This window comes from Cyprinus carpio, chromosome A9, assembly GCF_018340385.1.
Source record: "Cyprinus carpio isolate SPL01 chromosome A9, ASM1834038v1, whole genome shotgun sequence".
Classification (NCBI taxonomy): domain Eukaryota; kingdom Metazoa; phylum Chordata; class Actinopteri; order Cypriniformes; family Cyprinidae; genus Cyprinus; species Cyprinus carpio.
This window is the reverse complement of record NC_056580.1, coordinates 16,087,954-16,104,528: the sequence shown is the minus strand read 5'-3', so window position 1 is coordinate 16,104,528 and position 16,575 is coordinate 16,087,954. Positions and strand designations below refer to the sequence as shown.

The following is a 16,575-nucleotide window of genomic DNA, read 5'->3' as shown; positions in this document are numbered from 1 at the left end:
CAATTGTATAATTCAGCAAGAGAACTCATTTGTCCTCCCTACAGGAATCAGGTGGTTGAAACAGGGTTTTAATAATTCTTTTGCCCTTTTTACTTTTGAAGATTTTCATGGAGTTCATCAAAAATCTCATCCAAGGCATATAACCCAGGTGCAGCCACTTATGCTGAGCGCAGCTCTTGAACAGAAGAGCGGCATGCAATTTCCGCAACAATTTATGTAGACTTCAATTAGCACTCCATGAGTACTCTCCAATCCTTCTCGATTGCTTACACTCATGTTGGCAAAGTTCACAATGTTAAACAAATAGATGATTTAGAGATGGTGGTGGAATGAAAACCGTTGCTCTGAACTGAATGTATGAAGAGGAAACAGTAAACTGAATTATAGATATAGAGTATAGCAATAGAAAGAAAACAGGCTGGAGCAAGATGTAAACTGATCCCCTTGACTAAACCTTAACTCCTTATAACTTAAAAGTGTATAGGGAGGTATATATGTTTGTATTAAACATTTTGAAAACTTGTTTAAAGAAACAGATTTATTCCATTTTAAATGTACATCCTTATTAACCTGCTGTCATGATGTTGAAAACTTGAAAGAATTGGTGCAAAACAAAACAAATAAAGCACAACAATGTCATTGTTCAAATTCATTAAGTCACCTGAAATGTTTGCTCTTTGTGTCTTTCCCCAGCACTCATGCATGCTGCGGTCTTCGGTAACGTGACGGCCATTATTCAGAGGATGTACTCACGCCGCTCACTCTATCATACTCGTACCAAAGACCTCAAAGACTTCATCCGCGTGCATCGACTGCCAAAGGCCCTTGCGCAGCGCATGCTGGAGTGCTTTCAGACCACATGGTCTGTCAACAATGGCATCGATGTCAGCGAGGTAGTACTTTTAAACTTTTATCATGTTCACAATTTATAAATCATGCTCAAATTGTTGTATTGAAAGTGCGGGCAGTATGTGCAGTCATCTGGGACTTACTGAACTACTGTTTTGATTTACTCATTGAAACCTTGTTGGGTTTTCTTGGTTTCTTGATGCTGAGAGGATCAGTAGCTCTGACACTTGTTAACGTTGTTAAATTCTTGGTACATTTCATAAGTAGTGTACTTTTTTGGATTTTTAAGGAATGTTGATTTTATATGACACTGAAATATACTGTATTTGTGGAATTTGCATTCATTAATAAGTACCTAATTTCCTGTGCAAAAATAAATGATATGTAAGTAAAGATCTAACTAATTGTTTGACCTGCTCTGGCAATAAAAAAAATAAAAATAAATAAATAAAATAAAATGAAAAAAAAAAAAAAAATCCTATTGATCCCATTTTGATAGTAAATTCATAATTTTAAGTACAAAGTAGCATGTTAACTTGGCTTAACTTGGCTACTCTGGCAAAATTGATTCGATATTCCATGACCTCCAGGAGAAAAAGTTTTTAAGATTTACAGAGAATGCATTTTGCATTTAAAAACACTTATGCATCTGAAAAACATTTGTAATGAAATAATATGCTCATAGTATTATATTTTATGTAATTTTAGCTCCTTTTCTATACAACAGTTGATTTCAATCTGCATTGCTTATTATTGGCCTTCTTGATTTCACTAGTGTGATTTGATGCATCTGTCTAAGATTAAAGCGTATTATCCTTTTTTATTCTCTCTTCACTCTCTTTCTATTGCTCATTCTGTTTCATAATCCATAATCTTATCTTTTATCATTTGATTTATTTTCTCTTTCCATTTTCTGTCTCATCCATAACTCTGATCTGCTCATAAACAAGAGATTCCATCTTACACTCACAATGTATTCAAAGAGCCCAACTCACAACTGTCTCTTTGCTTTGATATCAATATCATCTCCCGTTAAAATCTAAGTAGAAGACTTATCTACAGTTGTTTTTTTTTGTTTTTTTTGCTGCAGTTGATTCCTTGAGGATCAACTGTAAATCGAAAGTTTTTATGCTTTTCAAGAATGAGAAGTAAAAGTCAGTGCTTCAAATAAAAGATCTCTTTGTCCTCTCCCAGCTTTTGAAGGACTTCCCAGATGAATTGCGGGCTGACATTGCTATGCACCTGAATAAAGAGCTGCTCCAGCTGCCTCTGTTTGAGTCGGCCAGTCGAGGGTGTCTGCGCTCTCTGTCGCTTATCATCAAAAACTCCTTCTGTGCTCCAGCAGAGTTCCTCATTCGCCAGGGTGACGCTCTGCAGGCCATCTACTTTGTCTGCTCAGGCTCCATGGAAGTGCTCAAGGACAACACTGTGCTGGCTATACTGGGTGAGATTACACACAAACAGTAGGGTTCAGGAGATAATTTAGGATAATTGTGCCATTTTTTTTTGCCAGTGATCTCAATTGCAAAATGTTTCCCAAATTACCTGAATTCACCTTACACACACACACATGAAAAATTTATGCAGAAATTTGTTCTGGTTTCATTTAAAAAGTGCTTGATTTAATAAAGGCCCCAAATGTTCTTTTGTACTTAAACTGTTGAACAATAATTGTATATTGCATTCAAACATGTTTTAAACACTGCCAGGCACCCGACTTTAAAGCAACAGATTCCATGCAATTATATTTGGTGTCACTAGTGGCACAAAAATCTCACACTTTTTTTATTATTCAGGTAAAAAATGTGCTGCTAAATGTGGAAAACTGAAAACAAAATGAAACAATTACAGTAAATACAGACTCAAAGCTCATTGGTAACACTATACAGCTAGTGCAAATACATTTCTGTGTGTCAGTCATGCTGACTTATTCAATGGCTTCTGTATTACAATTTCACAGCGATTTCAAAGCCCATTTAAATTCCTCCTACCTGTCACTATTAGTTGTGCTTCCTATGTGATATTGAGACAGGCCAATACAATAAAAACTGCCCACACATGCACACACACCATCCATTAAAATCAATGTATCATTTCTGACATAATTAAGACATTATAAATTAGCTAAATAATCACTCTTTTAAAACCACCTTAACACACACACACACACACACACTCCACTTGCTCAGCGAATCTTATCCTCCCACTATCTGTAGTTCTGATTGTTTCAAGGGAGGATTCCCATATAATTTTTCAAGTCTGCTGAACAGTAACTATCCCCCTCCCCCCTTTATACACACACACATTCGGCTCATTGGCTTTAATTTCTCATTAATTGTCTTCCTTTGTTATGCATATTAATGCATATATTATCTGCGATATTCAGCTGCTGTTGATGAAGAGGTGATATATGGTTTTTCTAATGTGTTTGCCAATACGTGACATGCAAGCTGTAAACATAGTGAGCTGCCTGTGTAAGCAGCTACCTTCTAAATGAGAAGTCACATTTACTATTGTTCAGCCATTTTCACCTGCGGAATACAGTCAATTCAGTTGAAATTTTACTTGTATTTAAGTTGGTCACACAAATTCGTCACACTGACCAATAGAAAGCTGCTTGGTTTAAAAGTGACTTCTGTGTTCATGGATTGCTACACAATTGACACTGAACAATGAACCTTTTTGCCACAAAATTATGCATACATTTTGCTAATGTTTGACCACATCTTATTGCAGCATTCTAATTGAAATGGAACTTTGAAAGTGATAGACCTACATGCTGTACATCAAGGTTCATCAAGGGTTATCATCCAATCAAAAAATCAATCAACCAACCAACCATCAACTATGAACTGTACAGGCCACAAAAGTAGGCTAATTTATTAACACACAAAACACTCAAAGCAGACAGGAGGCTCAACACAATACTAGTATAGTTTAGTATAGTAATTCACCAAAATTGGGTGAAATAGTCCATTTTAGTTTGATTAAACTTTTTTTATGTATTACTTTCGAATTAATGAAATATTTACTATGTACAGTATGTTTCTCTTTCTCTGTTTTTTTTTTTCACTGAGCTTTCTGCCTTATCTCCCGAGGCTACGTGCCTTTGAATTTTTCCCAAAACAACATATCTTAGAAGGCTGCATAAGCATACTTTTTCATCTTGCAATGATCCCCTAAAATGCTTTCTCAGTAGGCAGCATTCTAGGATTTTCACAACATCATCTGATACTTACAAATTCCTTGTTTTTACCATTGGCTATGTTGCTTTGGACAAGTTGACTAACCTAAGAAAATTTTTTGCCCAGAGCTGGTATAAATATGAAGCCTGCAACCTGAAATTACCTTGTGCTTTCATGCAAGATATATTAGCAATCCAGCTCACATGTACTTGAGTCTGTGATTGCTATTCCATGCACCATATCTGTCATTCCCACACTTACATTCGCATTCCTAACCCACCCTCCAGTCCTTGAAGAAAAATATGAAGAAAAATGTTGACATAAATATACACAAAGAAATCTGATGCACATAGTAATAATTTTCAGAAAATGTAGGCAACTCCAATTTGACTCAAGCATGAGTTAGCAATGAAATGCTTTCTGTTTAAATATTTTGAAAATGAATAACTTGAATATATTTTGAATATCTCTCCATCCACTGCACTAGAAAAGGTCAGTGCTTTTTATGGTATTGTAGAGCTTAATGAGCTCGGCAAGCAGCCCAGATGTGAAACCCAGTAGTATTCATGAGGATTCATGATTTTATGACCTATTGTGTCCTTCAGCTAGACACTTAGCCAACTGGTTGCTGCAGTAACTGCACTGTAAGTTACTTTTTATGACATAACAATAGAATCCATGTAAATGTCCCTTTTCTTCTGTGAATCACATGATATTGTACAGTACTGTATACCCTATTGATATCTGCTGGATAAATACTCAATGTTAATGGGGCAGAAATCTTGAAATCTTCAATGACTCTTGAGCTACTTGTCACAATTTTCACTCAAGTGAATATTTCTTTATTTTTGAAAGGCATTTGTTGTATATATGCATATAAAGAGATATTGTACATATAAGCTATTACTGCCTAGGAAAAAACATAAGCTTACATGTTGGGCCCAAGTTTACCTGTCATATGTTTGACACTGATTTGAGAATAAAATATTTTTAAATATTAACTAAATATAGCAAGATTAGAAAACATTGAAACGGTAACACATTCTTGCTAAAATTGTGAAATGACATTAATTGAAATAGAAATCAAGGATAAAAATATGGCTCTGAAAGTAGCCACAACAGATACATACATTAGTGATAAATTACCTTTACTGCTATCCCTAATTGATTAATTTACATAGGACTGTTCATAGCACATGCATAAAATAATATTTTTTTACAAAAATTAAAAGAAAGCCTTCATCTTAGAGCATTCCTATGAGATGTACCAATGCTATCTCATGACCAATTCGTACGTATTTTACGAGGTAGCTAATTAGTACGAATTTGTACGACTTCACTCGTACGATTTTATACGATTTGTTAGGTTTAGGGGCGGGGTTTGGTTTAAGTCATTCATACAAATTCATATAAATTGTGCAACTCGTAAAATATGTATGATTTGGCAAAAATTTTATGAATTTATATGAGTGTGGTCGTATGAATTCATACGAGTTAGTCACCTCGTAAAATATGTACGAATTGCCACGAGATTGGGCTGGATGTACACATAAAAAAGACCTCCCAAAAACCTTGCTGTGAAGCTTTTAGAAGCAAGATAACAGCATGTGAACCTCCTTCAGCTGTTAGTAGAAGGAATCTTGATCTTGATAAGTTGCCTGGATAAGATAGCATCTTTTAACTAAAATGTGAATGATTGCTAAAATACATATTTACATACGCTGTTTTGTTTTGTGTGCTTTGCAGTGTTTAACAATAATAGTTAACTTCAAAATGAATTTGGTCATCGTATACTCACCCTCATTCTAAACCTGATGAAACAAAAAATTATATTCTGGGATAAGAATGGGATGAGTTTTTTTGCAGAAGAGGGAAATGTCAAATGAATATGTATTTTAGATTCAGGGACTGTACAAAGTGTTAGTTGCTGCATTATGAGTCTTAATCTTTGGGGTTATGTTACACACACACACACATAGGAACACAGAGAACATCCTTCATTTCTTCATAATCCAAGGATTTTTTCATAATCCTTATCTAACGTGTTGCACCAGAGCATGAGCCAGTGTAATAAACAAATGCTGTCCTATTTGAGATGTATCAATGCAGTGCTGTCACAGACATCATCCTGTGCCTTTGAGGGTATTAGTACTGGATTTCGATGAATACATCCTCTCTGTGGTCTCTCTCTGCCTCTTTGTGTTCTTTTAGTTTAGTCACCCAGGACCCTCTTTGCCATAGATATATATATATATATATATATATATATATATATATATATATATATATATATATATATATATATATATATATATATATATATATATATATATATTAAATATCAGAATCAGAATCAGAAAGAGCTTTATTGCCAAGTGTGCTTGCGCATACAAGGAATTTGTTTTTGTGACATAAGCTTCCAGTACACAGAGACAACAACAACACACACAGAAGACAAAAATAAATAAATTAATTAATTAATTAATTAATTAATTGTATGAACAGTTGTTCTATAGATGATAATGGAATAGTATAGAGTGAGATGCAGGGTTGTACTAGGATGGAGGGGTAACAAATAAATATAAGGATATTTCACGTTTTTATTGCATAAGTGGAGAACATTTAACTGTTCATGAGGTAGATTGCCTGGGGAAAGAAACTGTTCTTGTGCCTAGCTGTCCTGGTATTTGCGGCTCTGAAACGCAGGCCAGATGGCAAAAGTTCAAAAAGGGGGGATAACTTGGATGTAAGGGATCCAGAGTGCCCTTTTCCTCACTCTGGATGTATACAGTTCTTGAAGGGTGGGCAGGGGAGCATCAATAATCCTTTCAGCCGTCCGAACCATTCTCTGTAGTCTTCTGATGTCTGATTTTGTAGCTGAACCAAACAAGACAGTTACTGAAGTACACAGGACAGACTTAATGACGGCTGAGTAGAACTGTTTCTGCAGTTTGTTAAGACCTGCATCAGACAGCCAGCTGCTCAACCTCTTGTCTGTAAGCAGACTCGTCGCCATCCTGGATGAGGCAGATGATTGTAGTGTCATCTGCGAACTTCAGGAGCTTGACAGAGGGGTCTTTTGAGGTGCATTCGCTGGTGTATAGGGAGAAGAGCAGTGGGGAGAGAACACATCCCTGAGGGGCACCAGTGTTGGTGGAGCAGCTGTTTGACATGAATTTCCCCAGTCTCACTAGCTGTTGCCTGTCTGTCAGAAAGCTGGTGATCCACTGACAGATAGAGCTAGGAACAGAGAGCTGGGTCAGTTTGGTCTGGAGGGCTGTTGGGATGATGGTGTTGAATGCCGAACTAAAGTCCACAAACAGGATCATCACATAAGTCCCTGTTTTGTCCATATGTTGCAGGATGAAGTGCAATCCCATGTTGATTGCATCATCCATGGACCTGTTTGCTCAGTAAGCAAACTGCAGGGGGTCCAGTAAGGGTCCAGTGATGTCCTTCAGATAAGCCAGAACCAGTTTTTCAAATAACTTCATGACGACAGATGTTAGAGCCACAGGTCTGTAGTCATTAAGTTCTGTTATCTTGGGTTTCTTTGGAACGGGGATGATGATGGAGCGTTTGAAGCAGGAGGGCACTTTACACAACTCCAGAGATCTGTTGAAGATCTGTGAAAAGATGGGGACCAGCTGGTCAGCACAGGTTTTCAGACAGGCTGGTGTAACGCCATCTGGGCCTGGTGCTTTTCTTCTTTTGTTCTTCCTTAAGACCTGGCACACATCATCCTCACTGATTCGTAGTGCAGGAGGGGAGGAGAGGGGGATTGCAGGAGGTGTTGTTAACGGTTGTGTAGAGAGATGGTCAGAATGGGTGTGGGGAGTTTCAAATCTAAAGTAAAACTCATTCAGGTCGTTAGCAAATTGTTGATTCACCTCAGTGCAGGGGGATGGTGTCTTGTAGTTTGTGATGGTTCTCAGTCCTTTACACACTGAAGTTGAGTCTTTGTGAGTGATGTGTTGTTCTGTTGCAGGAGGTGTTAACTTTTTTGTAGATATATTCTCTTTGTTCAGTGTGTTCCTGGCCTGATTATACAAGACGCTGTCCCCATTTCTGCAGGCATCCTCTTTGGCCTGACGAAGATGTCTGAGTTTTGCTGTAAACCATGGCTTATCATTGTTGAATGTTAAATAAGTCCTGGTAGGAATACATATATCCTCACAGAAACTAATATAGGATGTTACAGTCTCTGTGAGTTTGTCCAGATCGGTGGTAGCAGCTAAAAAAACACTCCAATCAGTGAGGTCGAAGCAGGCTTTTAAAGCCCACTCTGTTTCGTGGTCCATCTCTTTACAGTCTTTACTACAGGTTTAGCAGATTTAAGTTTGTGCCTGTAGGTTGGTATAAGATGAACCAAACAGTGATCAGAGCGCCCCAAAGCTGCTTGTGGAACAGAGTGATATGCATCCTTTATTGTGGTGTAACAGTGATCTAGTATGTTACTGTCTCTGGTGGGACATGTAACATGCTGTCTGTATTTTGGAGTTCATGGGAGAGATTGGCTTTATTAAAGTCCCCAAGAATGATTAAAACAGAGTCCGGGTGTTGTTGTTCTGTCTCTGTGAGCTGATCAGCGAGTTTCTGTAAAGCCAGGCTCACGTGCGGATGCGGAGGGATGTAAACACTCACAAGAATGAGCGAGTGAAACTCCCGCTGCGAAATAGAGCGGCTTGCAGTTAACAAAGAGCACTTCTAGGTCTAAACAGCACATCTTCTTTAACACAGTTACATCTGTACACCACCGTTCATTGATGTAAAAGCATGTCCTGCTGCCGTGCGATTTCCCTGTTGATTCTGCGTCGCGATCTGCTCTAAACAACTGAAAGCCGGGCAGATGGAGCACGCTGTCTGGAATGACGTCATTCAGCCAGGTTTCCGTGAAACACAGAGCAGCAGAGTGTGAGAAATCTTTATTTGTCCGGGAGAGCAGAAGGAGTTTGTCCGTTTGTTGGGTAGAGAGCGGAGATTTGCCAGATGGGACTATAGGCAACGACATTCGAAATCCGAGCTTCCTGAGAGTCTGATGAGCGCACCGGCTCGCTTCCCCCGTCTGCGCGTCCTGAAGCATTTGATCAGTGCCGCTGCGCCCCCGACAACAACGTTCAGTAAAACGTCCGAATAATTGAAATCCGGTAAAAGATTTTGTGGTGTGTTCTGCTGAATGTTCAGCAGTTCATCCCTGGTGAAACTGATCATGTTTGATAAACAAAAAAAACAGTAAAAACAAACAAAAAACAGTACAAACACTTGAGAGCCAAGCACTGAAGCAGCTGTGTGCGGCGCCATCGAGAGCATGATATAAATATATATAGATGGACTATGAAACCTTCACCTGTTTTTCTCCTTTAATCTGAACGTGGAGCTGCTCAACACACATCCACACATTCGGTTTCTTAGACCCCTCATATGAAAGCATGAGGAGCCAGACCTTTATAAAACGTTTGGGTGGAATATGGATAATGCATGCTATGATTTGTACCAAATTATACAATATAAGATAACGTTTAATATGGATTTCTTTTATTTGTTTATTTGGAAGTTTATTAATTTTATTTGTGCAAAATGAAATTAATTAATTTATTAATATATTTTTAGTTTTTAATAATATTTTTGTATCTGAACCTCATCTTGTACAGTGCCTAAGTTAATCTGGAAATAAAGGCTCTCAAAAGGTCACAGTAAACGATGAGCTAAAGCTCTCGCTGTGCTAAAGGTTCCTGTGTGTGTGTCTGTGGGTCTCTTTATCTCCAAATGCCCGGACTCTATTGCTCTGATCAAATCAAATATTGGTGTGCTGCTAGGCCACATCCACTTTTCTCTCGCACACTTAATAATTGATGGTTATTGCATTATTAAAGTGCTTTGACTATTAATACTGGCTGACACATGAAGGTGAGAACCATAGATCTCCACACACATGAAAAATAATGTGGGAGGGAGTGAATCAAGGAATGGGGAAAAGAACATGCAGTACAGAGAAAAAATAAAACAAGACAGACAAATTCTTTCACTCTGCATATTATAGCTCTTTTCCAAAACCTAGTGAGCTGCCTACCTAGAGAGCGTTTTATATAATTATATACTGATCAGGCATAACATTATGACCACTGGCAGGTGAAGTGCATAACTCTGATTATCTCTTCATCACAGCACCTATTAGCGGGTGGGATATATTAGGCATTCAACAGACAAGCTACTCTAGCTCAAACTGCCTCAAGAAGTTAATACTGGTTCTGATGGAAAGGTGTCAAAATACACAGTTCATCATAGTTTGTTGCGTATGGGGCTGCATAGCAGCAGATCAGTCAGGGTGCCCATGCTGACCCCTGTACACCACTGAAATAATACATATATATAATATATAATATATATATATATAATATATATATATATATATATATATATATATATATATATATATATATATATATATATATATATATATATATATATATATATATATATACATGGTTGGTTCAGTGTTTGGAGGATCTGCGTTTGATGTTGAAAACACATCACCTGCACACATGCAAAGTATGGCACTTTCCTGTGGAGTTATCGATCTGACAGCTTGACCCGAGTATCCACAGGAGGCTCCGAGAAAACTGAAGAGAGAGAGAATGAGAGACAAACAGATAGACAGCCAGGAAACAGAGAGGGAGAGAGAGAGAGAGAGCAGGAGAGAAAGACACCGTGCAAATTGGCAACAACTGATAAAAAAATGAAAGCTTGAAATGAAAGTGAACGATTAATCAAGATTGACAGCAATGAACACTTATTCTCAGAACCAGACCAATAAATACACGCAGACACACAGATGTCTCTAAGCTGCGTTTGTACGGGGAGTGATTGTCTTAATTAAAGCTGTGATATGAAATAGCTTCCTCCACCTAGACTCATGTCACCACGCAATGAGATTACATGTGTTATTGCACTGTAAAGCTACAGTCTTTTGGGGCTGTAAGGAGAATGAGAGACTGATTCTGAGAGAGGACAAGAGAGAAAGAGAGAGAAAGATTCCTCTTCAAGCCCTGTCACATGGCTCATGTCAGTGTTGCCTGATTGATTGAACTCTATGGATTGAATGCAAACAAATGGTCTTGAATGACTCTTGTCATTCATGTATATTTACTGTATTGTTTCCAAAGAATCCTGTGAATTCTGTTATTGAAGTAATTGAAATTAACCAACAATTTTTCTTGCTACAATCCCATTTACACTTCATGCTTTTTGCTATATAGAAACCATCATAAAAATCATGCTTCTGTGATACTTTCATGCCGAGGGCAAAAAAAGCACATGACACTTAAAGGGGTCATATGACGTTGCTAAAAAGAACATTATGTTGTGTATTTGGTGTAATGCAATTTGTTTATGCAGTTTAAGGTTAAAAAAAACACATTATTTTCCACATAATGTACATTATTGTTGCTCCTCTATGCCCCGCCTTTCTGAAACACGTCGATTTTTACAAAACTCATATTTCTGAAAAGCGAGGTGTATGCTGATTGGCCAGCTATCCAGTGCATTGTGATTGGTTGAATACCTCAAGCGTGTGATGGAAATGTTATGCCCCTTAACATATTGTGATGAAACCAAATGAGACACAATGAGACAAAACCAATAAAACCCATTACAAACGAGGCATTTGTTGCATCCAGTGGCGACATAATTACTGATTATAATGACTTATGCTGTTTTCACGCGTTGTGTTGCGTATCGCGCTGCGTAAACATAAAACCATGTCTGCATCTGTGATCGGAGAAATGACAAACAAGCGCTACTCTACACTGCTTACACTCGCATTTGAATCATCAGTAGCAAATTCTTTAAACATAAAAAATGTACTTACAGGCTGTGAGCCAAAAGTGCCAGACTGTCCTTTCAAAGTTGGAACTGCCCAACTTTATAGAAACAACCTTTGAACACAGACCCATCGTAGGCTACTCTGCAGGTTCAGAAAACAGTCCTCCATAAAATGTGTTGCACACATATATAATATTTGGGTTGAACTGTTCTGGAACAGTGTTGTAAATACAACTTAACCACTGATTTCTAGTTGTATCCTCTTTTGGAAGGCAAAACAAAGTAGTTTCGCTTTCACAACGCAGCAAACAGTGTTACACATGACGGGTTTGAGTGAGGAATGGCCGGCGGGCTTGAGAACAGCGCGGCCGGCTGGCTTGCTGCAACCATATGTGACGACCCTGGGCTGGACTCCACTTTGTCCATGGTGAAAGTCGATCTAGCAATCCACAGCGCGAAGTTGATGTATTTCCTCAGCGACCAGCACAAATCAGCTCTAGGCATGACAAAGCGGATATCGTCCTCTTTTGGAAGGTCACAATGAAACACACAGCATCTATACGATGGCGGCGGCGGCAACAACATTAATAAAGTGGGGGTGGGGGTTACGCCTTCTTTCTTTGTGTGAACATTTGGGCGGTGTTATGCAAATCTTCCCACACAGTGACGTAGATATGGGGCGTGTTTAAACGATGCATTTTTATTTTATAAAGAATATTTTTTTAATTTCTCTTATAGAATTATTTAGTAGATATAAAAATAAAAACGTTACATACAGTGTACAGTAGACGTTTCGTTAAATACAGTGTACAGTTCACCCAAAACTGAAACCTACAAAATATAAAAGAAAAGATTGGTAGATTTTTTCCCCTCCATGTAGTGGAAGTCAATGGTAACCACAATTGTTTGATTTTTCAATATTCTTTAAAGGTGTGTTCTGCCAATATATATATATATATATATATATATATATATATATACATATATATATATATATATATATATACATGGTATATATACATACTGTAAGGGAAACAGGTCAATTTAGCTCAAAGGGCTAAATTTTAAAGGGAATTTCACTGAACGAGCCGTTTAACATCAAATCTGCGCTGGATATTAATATCCAAAGTATAGTGAAAACACTATTAATTAGCACAGTAACAAGATCGGCAGTTTAAGACATGAACTTGTGAGCACAAAACACAAGATACTTCTCTTTTCAATATGAATGAGCCTTTATTAGATAAATCTAAGACATATAAACTAATCTAACATGTAAGCACACGCACTCACACATTCACACAAGTTGCAGGAGGATAGAAAGTTAGGGAAGAATGAGTTTAAGAGAATGAAAATGTGAAATCCCAAGTTTACAGCAATACGTGAAATTGCATAGACATGAACAACCATCAATCACTTAATTAACCCTCGCATTGAGTTCATCAATTAGGTTAAAATTATATTAGATAACACCAGTACAGATCAGAGTCTGGAGGTACGTTTACTTGTGATGCCTGTGTAACGGGGTCCCCTTTGTTGTTGCTGAAAAGGGGGTTTCCCGAGGTTGCTGATTGGCTGGAAGTTCAGTAGTCGTTGAAGTGACGTCTTGGGAAGCCCGTGGTTGGGCGTAGGCTGAAGATGCGGAGTTGTGGGCTGGTTGAAGTTTCAGACGGGCATGCAAGGTCAGACTCGGAGACACGGCGTTACAAAACTTAACTCAGAACACAAACTCTCAAACGGAAAAGAAAAAGAGAACTAAAGTAAAAAGAACAGAAGTAAAGTTTGACGAGACTAGGTGGTGTTTCTTCTCATCGTGGCTAAGTAGCAGCAGGCGTGCAAGCCCGAAGCACGCTGGAACGGCGCTCGAAGACCGCTAAAAGTGATGACAAAGCATGACTAAAAGCAAAAGCTAAAAAGCAAAGGCTAAAAGCCGGCATGACTGATAGCGCAAGCTAAAAGCATGACTAAAAGCTTAAACTACAAGCAAAGCTAAAAGCAAAATTTGATGGTGTCCTGAGTATTTAAACTGGCCTTTTGGCCACACCTCAAATGTTGTCTTGACCAATTAGATATTGTCTTTTCTTGGGGTGTTGCATTGTTTGTCCCACCCATTCATAAATCATATGTTATCTTATCAACCAACGTGGTCCGAATTTTCCCTCTCTTGCAGGGTATAATTTGGACATGATTCCTATAACAAGAATATGATACATTTGACAAATAACTGATGGTCAGAAACGTTTCAAGCAAGAAGATTCGAACACACACATACTAAAACATGAATATGAATACTTAAACTATTCAATAGTTATTAAAAAGACATACACAATAAGTGATTAGAAACATTAAAGTCAAATGTGTGGGTTACACATAAATGAATATGGAGTTAAGCAATGGACTGATATCCATTTAGAAGTCTTTTTTGAGTTCATTTTGGTGCATATATGCATTGGAAGGCATTCTCTGTGCCATTCTGGGGAGTAAGGATATGTCCTGTTAACAGGTCTCCTTAGGAATTTCAGTCTGGTTCTGCTAGGTGGGGGGAAGTCAATCCAACGATCTTGTTTACTCTCATGGCTTTACATGTGAGGGTCAGACTGTCCATCTCTTCATTTACTTGCCCCAAATTAGACAATATCTTCTTCGAATTGAAATTGTCAATAATTGTTGTAATGGTGTTAATGTTGAAAGCTGTTCTGTGAAAGAGCTGGTTGGTTATCTAGCTTCAGACGGTGGTGCTAGGAGTTGATTTACAGCATCCTGCCTTTCTGTGGAATTCGGCTCATGTTTCAACCAGGCTCCCGATCGAATGTTTTTTTTTTTTTGTTGTTGAGTCATAATATGCTATATTTATATTATGTTTGTTTTTGAGACTTTAGTCTTTGCAACTTTACAGATCTTCTTTAAGCACCAAGAGCTTGTAACATTCCAAAAAGAATGGACAAATTGAAATCACATCATACGACCCCTTTAAAATCACTATAAAATGAAACTTGCAACCAAATTTTCTTTGCTGTTGTGACATACATCCAAATGTAATGGCTTTTCAAACAAGAAAAAAAATGTGGGGTGGAACTTGATTTTGTGTTTTGGGAATTGATTGGATTATAGAAAGTAGGTGATGCAAACTGAATAGATTAATGTTTACTTTGAGTAGTTGCTCGAGGAAAAGGGTTGAAACTTATTGGACAACATTTATTACCCAGTTCTCGAACCGGGAGTGCATGTTATAAGAAAAAAGATGTTGAGACAGTGTGGACATGGCTAATGTTTTTAATGAAAGATTATGAGGGCACTTTTAAAAGAATTAAAATATAATAAAATTTACAAGAACAGGAAAACATCAGTAAAGGCCTTGCATGCATAAAAGTCACAAGTAAGATTGCTACCACATTACCTTTTTTTTTTGTTCTGATTTTTTTGATTGATGTGTAGTTTGCAAATTCAGTTTTGGCTAAATACATGGCTACTTTGTCAATGGACAATCATGTTTTTCTCATATAGAGAAGCAAAAGAGAACAAGGGGTAAAAGAGGAACAGAAAGATAGAATAAGAAAGGAAAACGCTTTGGCCATTCGAAGAAAAAAATGTAAAACAAACTGCAGCCAATGTGTTCTGCCATGTTTTCTTAGAGACAAGATGCATAGAGCTCTTGTAAACATTACAGTGCAAACATACACACCTTGCATAATAACCAGACCTGCTTACTTGATGAAAGATGCACCCTACCACCCATATCTCTCCAGCACTGCTGTACTCAATTGCCTCCAATGTGTGCCAACCGGTGTGCCTTCCCAGAATGCACTGCTCTGACACTTTAGCACACTTCAGTATTTGTCACTGCTTTCATAGTCCCTTTGCACCAAACCAGAACATATTTTTAGCCTCTATGCTGTCTGGTGTGCCCCTCCTGTGTCTCATTTTCAAACCTAGAACAGAAAGTTTTTGCTTAGAAGAATCTAAGTTTGACTGACACTCCGTCTTTATTTACTTGTCTGAACACGATTACATAAAACACTAAACGTGTACTTATAAATATTGCATGACAAAGCCTGTTTAAGCCACAAATGAACTTCTATATGCTTTTCTCAAACAGGAAAGGGAGACCTGATTGGATCGGACTCACTGACAAAAGAGCAGGTGATCAAGACCAACGCAAACGTGAAAGCCTTGACATATTGTGACCTGCAATACATCAGCCTAAAGGGACTGCGTGAAGTGCTGCGCCTCTATCCTGAATATGCCCAGAAGTTTGTCAGCGAAATTCAGCACGATCTCACCTATAACCTGAGGGAGGGCAGTGGAGCTGACGTGAGTGATGCTTGCAAGCACACATGATGGTATTCAGGGCAAAGGGTGACAATCCCAGTGTATTACCTCTGATTCTGCATCCATGACTGTAAAGGTCAAGCAGTGTGTACATGTGCTTTTTTTAGCCCGAATCATGTGCATGAGGGACTGAGGCAATTGCCTCAAATGTACAGGGCAGGAGTCACTACATCGCCTAAGGATCGGATTATCAATATTGTACGTTGTGCAGTAGAGCTGATATGAGTCCTATAAATAGTACATCATTCAAATAGACAAACACGATAATAGTGCCTTCATGAGCATTATGGTTCATATTCTCTGCTGTATCAATTCTTTTAAATTTCTCTTATAGAAGTATTTAGTAGATATGAAAATAAAAATGTTACGTTACATACAGTGTACAGTTCAC

The 16,575-nt window shown here is 37.9% G+C and overlaps 1 pseudogene; it reads left to right on the top strand.

Annotated features, from left to right (window-relative positions):
• LOC109065347 overlaps positions 1–16,575 on the top strand; it is a 47,842-nt pseudogene that overhangs the window by 23,595 nt on the left and 7,672 nt on the right.